Source organism: Ostrea edulis, chromosome 2 (assembly GCF_947568905.1).
Source record: "Ostrea edulis chromosome 2, xbOstEdul1.1, whole genome shotgun sequence".
In the NCBI taxonomy this organism is placed as follows: Eukaryota; Metazoa; Mollusca; class Bivalvia; order Ostreida; family Ostreidae; genus Ostrea; species Ostrea edulis.
In genome coordinates this window covers 69,318,725-69,325,853 of record NC_079165.1, presented here as the reverse complement: position 1 = coordinate 69,325,853, position 7,129 = coordinate 69,318,725, and positions in this window count along the sequence as shown.

Genomic DNA, 7,129 nt, shown 5'->3' with positions numbered 1-7,129 from the left:
CATAGCTCTTATCCTTAAACGAATTTGACTCCACTTTTTGGCGCACTGTTTTATTTTGCCCATAATAGCTCTAAAACTTCATTTTGAATTCGGATTTCAAACATTTCGGTTGAGCATCACTGAAGAGACATGATTTGTCGAAATGCGCATCTGGTGCATCAAAATTGGTACCGTATAGGTTTTACATTAGATGATTTTCCAAGCCCAAATTAAGTAAAATTATGTACATTGTTTGATTATATATTGATACAAAATATGCTTTGAAATGTATCATTATACACCATAAAAACATTATATATAAATGCTTTCTTCCCTCCTACGAGCTTCTTCAGCAAGATGCAACTTGACAGCAGATTTAAAACTAGCTCTGTTAGCTATATTTTTTTACTTCAAAAGGAAGGGAATTCCAGTTTAAAATGGAATGATAATTTTAAAAAAAATGAACTATTGCAGGCCCTAACTCTAGGAACATGATAATTAAAATTGGAGGCTCCCCTAGTAGCATTATCATATCTGTCAAATTTCTCATGTAAATAATTTGGTGCAAGACCATGGTTGATGTTAAAGACATGGTCGAGTCTTAATTGTTTAATACGATCTACTACACAGAGTGTGTTTATTGACTAAAATATCACAATTTATACTAGTTCTGGGGTTAAGATTTAAGATGAATCTTATTGTTTTATTTTGAAGAACTTGCAGCTTTTTCTTCAAGGAGTTAGATAAGCTTGAAATCATACCATGCAGAAGAGCAATAGTCAAAGTAGCACTGAATAAGTGCAGAAGATAATGTTAACCTTGACCTTTTATTCAACTACTTTCCATTTCCATAAAGAAACTTAAGTCTGAAGTTGACTTTGGACACAATCTCATCCACTATGAGATGACATTTTAAAAATATGTCAATTGTTATTCCCAGATATTTGACGAATATTCCCAGATATTTGACGAATATTCCCAGATATTTGACGAACTCACTAGATTTAATAACATGAACGTGATATTTAACCTCAAACTGACCTTCATATTTTAGTTTGCGACTAGAGCCAAAAAGAATAGACTCTGTTTATCCAAGATGGAGAGATAACTTGTTATCTATAAGCCACTCGGAACATCTCTCTAACACTTGACCAAGTTTATCAGAGATCGCATTTGGGTCTCTGTGTGAGTACATGTACAAGATTGCACTGTCATCTGCATATAGGATAAGCTTACAGTCTGCATCTATACTGATACACATATCGTTTACGTAACATAAAAACTGGAACCTAATGTATATGAATGTGCAGCTTGTATCGTATATTAATCGTTTACTAGAAATCTTTGCTGCATGTAAAGTGCAAATGGTGAGAAACGTTTTCTGTAAAAATGTGTACCCATTTCTATAGAAAATCATGGTGGCATTCTTCTGCACCTAAACCAAATTACTTTTGTGTTGATTATATAGTTATGTTGATATGCATAAAAAATATGTCAACATACAACTTCATTATGTTGACATGGAAGAAAAATTTAATAAACGGATATGAATTAGAAGAAATTCTTTTTAAAAATATCAAATATAGCCAACGCCATTAGTATTGTAATGTAACTATTTACTCTAACGGACAAATGAAACAATCAAGAGCTAAAGTATTTCATAAAATCCATGTAGATGAATTCATAAGTTGGTAGAACTAGTAATTCTATGGTATGCTCTTTTATCATTTATTCCCAGATCAAGATATATGTCTTAAAAACTACGTTAAAGACACATATTGTAATGGTAACAGACCCAAGTGCCTATTTGAATAACAAAGATAGAGATACATGTATATAGTTCTCAGTGAAAGAGATATCCTATCAATGATGAACTATTCTTATCTAAAACATTTTCTGAATAATCCTTCACTTGAAAGAATATATTTCATCCATAGAGAAGTATCTCTTTGTCGTTAAAACAGATAATTTTGTGAGTTGAAGATATATATCTTTACAATATCAGGAAGATGTTCCTATAAGTAAAGAAAATAATATTTCTATCCAACAGGAATAACTTTATGCATACCATTCACAGATGCTTAAACTTGACCATCCGATAACATCATTCATGTTGTGAATGTACATGTAAGTAGAAATGAATAAGCCACACATATGCTTAGTTTCTAGGCTTTAATGACAATTACCTCTCAGTATAGGGAAACAATTTCAAATTTAGTCTACAACTTAGCTATGATTTGGTCAACTGATCAATAAATATTTATCGACTTTTCAATGATTAATGAATTGTTTAAATTTTAATACAAAATCATTATTCTATTTGGTACAAAATTTGCATATATCATTTCTTTTCTTATCACTGCACTACATATTTCACGTGAAGATTTGATGTGCATGGATTAAGAAGTGGGATAACAAAGGGTGCCATGATAAAGATTTCGATATGAGTTTCTCATTATTGATTATTGACTCTCAAATTCATCAAATGAGAAAAATAAGTAAAGAAAGGGTAGAGAAACGGAAGAGCACAATTGTTCAGAAAGAACACTGTTAGCCATTGTGTTTCATACCGATGGTTAGGCTGTTGTTGGCACACGTATTTTTACTACGAATTACTCCCTAAACTTACCTGATCAAAACATAGGGCTCACGGCGGGTATGACCGATTGGCAGGGGATACTTACTCCTCCTAGGCACCTGATCCAACCTCTGGTATGTCCAGGGGTCCGTGTTTGTCCAACTCTTTATTTTGTATTCCTTGTGGGAGTTGTGAGATTGTTCGTTATTTTAGCACTCCATCAATAACAATCTATAGTCTAACTACACTACGATTTCTCTGTTCCCTGTCTTTAATTCCTACTAGATAGACACATGCGCAAGCGCAGGAAATCACAACATATTTGTAAATAATTGATATTTATATTCCATTTTGTTCAAAATTGACTTCATGGGCTCTCGTTTCCGCAGCTTTTTTTTTTTAGTTGAAAGTCATTTATTCTTTATAAATTACAATTCAAGCAAAGCTGGCTAAGACAAGGTTAAAGCAAATATGATACATTGAAAATAAACATTGTACGTAAATAAATATATGATACAACAAAGCAATTAAGATGAAGGTTTTCACAAATATCCATTTTACACGTACATTCTAAGACCTCCCAACCGTACAAATACTATCAGGCATGATAACAGCACTCCATAGCAAAAACGATGGCGAATAGAAAGACAACCACAAGGTTTTACTCCTGGTCAAAGAACAAGAGTGAAAGCAGCGTCACCCAAGGAAATTATATCATTGTTGGGAAATATTTCTTTTATTATCCGTCGTGTTTGTAAATTGTGTTACCGGAACAACGATAATAATTACTACATACCTGATGCTGCGTGCATGATTTGACAACAATTATACAAAATTGGTTAGATATTAGTTGTAATAATAGAAGAATAGGTGGCAATAATATGGGGATTTGAGTATGTAGATGATCATGAATATTTTAGCTACATTGTTGTATTACTATGCTAGAAGTTTTCATGAGTGTTGTATTCTTATCTACAGAGATAAGAAACTTGAATGTAAACTAACAATTCATGCTATTTTTTATAAGTCCAAGGGTCATAACTAAGTGAAAAATCAACGGACCGGACTGAAGACGAAATTCGAACTTGATCTGTAACTCATTACGGCAAAGTAACGTACCAAATAGCATATAAATATCTGCAAGAACAGAGAAAAAGTGCGGAAAACTGAACTGACGAACAGACAGACGGACGGAGCGCAAATCTTAAGTCCCCATCGCCTTTTTTCTCTCTACCTTCCTTTGCCTTTACGTTGCCTACATTTGATAAATTTGTGCAGTAAGCCGGTCCAGATAACGAACGAATGTCAAAAAAAAGTGCGGTACTCTATTTTAGTGTGTTGCAATTATCCATGCGAAAAAGTATAGCTATACTAATGAATAATAATCAGAAATTGGGTTGGTTTGTTGCAATTAATGTAACTTGTAGTCATCATTAAAAAAAAAAAAAAAAGCAAAAAAAAAAAAGAAAAAAAAAAAAAAGGAATATGCGCTGCTCAACTATTTCCCTTACCTAGATACATGTATGTATACATATCAAATCAAGCACTCATGTTTATGAAAGGTGAAGACAACGAACAGTGATCAATCTCATAACTCCTATCAGCAATGCAAAATGAATAGTTGGACAAACACGGACCCCTGGACACACCAGGGGTGGGATCAGGTTCCTAGGAGGAGTAAACAAATTAATACAATTTGGAATCCACCAAACCAGTCCAGTGTACGGTACATACACGTGTTTGTCGTATAGAGAATTCCCAATTTTATTCGTGATTATATACCCAGGTAACTCTATTATATTATAACCAGAATGGCTACATTACATTTCAGTATCAACGTCTCATTCAAATTGTGGTCATACACTATGGGGGGGGGGGGGGACTGATTGCTCCGCTTTAAATACTGTTAAACAATATACCTAATATTCTGCTCGTTTTGTCCAGATGAAAAAAATTTAGTACAAGAGAGATTTCGCAAATTAATTTCTCAAAATCTTAAATTTTTGACTGCGGATAACTCCGTTTACCTGATCAGGATATGGGGCTCACGGCGGGTGTGACCGGTCAACAGGGGATGCTTACTCCTCCTAGGCACCTGATCCCACCTCTGGTGTGTCCAGGGGTCCGTGTTTGCCCAACTATCTATTTTGTATTGCTTGTAGGAGTTATGAGATTGATCACTGTTCGTTATCTTCACCTTGCATTGTTAATGAACTCGAAGAAATTAAACAAGGTGATCTAATGAATTTCTACAATCACACTGGGTATATCAACATTTGAAATGAAATGGATTTTGTTCTGTTTTCTCCTATGTATTTGCCCAACAAGAATATTCCTACCAAAACCAGTATTTTGTGTCAAAAATGACAGTGTCATTCTTCTACGGGAACATTTTTCTACAATCCACGCGGAGAAAAATGATCCCAAGGCCATGATTTCTACAAAACGTGGTTCATTTTTCTAGGTAGAATATTGACCGGGGGGGGGGGGGGAGGTCAAATTTCTACGTAGAAAAATGACCCCGGTCAATTTTCTACAAGGGTCACTTTTCGTCGTTACACTGGCTCAAAAACGCATGGAAATCATCAGGAAAAGTACCACGTCAGCCACGACGAACGTGACCTGGTTTGCCGTTAATATCTATTTCCAATAAAATATCTAAGAATGAAGCAGAAGAGGACGACTCTGATTTAGTCATGGAAGATACAATGATATGTACAAGTACATACATGTATGTCAAAAAGGGGAAGTATGCAATTTTGGAGAGAGAGAGAAAAATATGATTTTGAAACACTTATTTCAATAAATAACACAAACGACAATGGCGGACTTGAATTCAGAATATGTGGGTCTGTAACTCCAGACCTGTAGATATACTTACAAATCGATCGATACAAGTAATTTCACAAATCATTTGAATCTCCATCTTGTGACGTAGTGTCATAAAATGTATAAGTTTTCATGTAGTGAGATACCTTAAGGATGTATGGGACTGACATCAGAGTAATTAAAAAATCCTAAAAATGAGTGAAATAGATAGTATTGTACTCATTTTATCGAAAAAAGACAGTTTTTAGATAGGTTCGTGAGTTCGTTTCCATGGTAACAAACATCAAAGATACCCTTGCTGGAGACATTATAATTGACTGAAATTTACTATTTGTCTAAAAGGGGGTATGGAACTGACATCAGAGCAGTGAAAAAATTCCTAAAGTGATTAAAGTAATTAGCATTAGTTTTAATTTAACAGAAAAATTCATTTCTAAATAGGTCTTTGAGTTCGTTACCATGGTAACCATCATCAAACATATCCTTGCTGGAGACATCATATCTAGAACCTGTAGAGAACCCGGAAGTGTATGGCTGACATCAGAATAATTAAAAAATTCTAAAATTGAATGAAATGGATAGCATTATATTTATTTTATCAGAAAAAGACATTTTTGACATAGGTCCGTGAGTTCGTTTCCATGGTAACCGTCATCAAACATATCCTTGCTGGAGACATCATGTTCAAAACCTGTAAACAAAAAATGGAAAGGTATGACTGACATGAGAATAATTAAAAAATTCTAAAATTGAGTGAAATGGATAGCATTATGTCTATTTTATCAGAAAATGACATTTTTGACATAGGTCTGTGAGATCGTTCCCATGGTAACCATCATCAAACATATCCTTGCTGGATACATCATATTTAAAAGCTGTAGAGAACCCGGAAGTGTATGGCTGACATCAGAATAATTAAAAAATTCTAAAATTAAGTGAAATGGATAGCAGTATGTCTATTCTATCAGAAAATGACATTTTTGACATAGGTCTGTGAGTTCGTTCCCATGGTAACCATCATCAAACATATCCTTGCTGGAGACATCATGTTCAAAACCTGTAAAAACACCACCAAAAAACGGAAGGGTATGACTAATTTAAAAATTCTAAAATTGATTGAAATGGGTACCACTATATTTAATTTACCAAAAAAACCCACCTGTTTTGAAATACATATTGGTCTGTGAGTTCGTTTCCATGGTAACAATCGTCAAACATATCCTTACTGGAGACATTATATTCAAAACCTGTGAAAAATATACGTGTAAGGTTGACATCAGAATAATTAAAAAATTCCAAAAATTACGTGAAATGGATAGCATTATATATATTTACTATTAAATAAATATATATATTAAATATAATAAATATTTATATATAATTATTGCTTTATGAAGGAGCTTTTTAAAGATTTGTTCCCTATATATTCAGATATAAAACTTTGATCCCCTATTGTAGCCCCATCCAGGAGCCATGGTTTCAACAAACTTTAATCTGCACTATGTCGATTACTAATTTTAGAAAAAAAAATTGCGTTGGCTTAGATCCGCCAAAGCGTGTTTATCACCTTGCTCTCGTGTTTGCTATTTCAGGGTAATTCATGGAAAACGAAAGTAGGTTTTTAATTAATTTCACGATATTTACTAATCAAGGAAAATTCAATTATAACCTAAGGACTTCACCTCACATTTTTTAAGGATTTTGCGTTGCAAAAGAAAGCCCGTACCATACGATGAAACGACT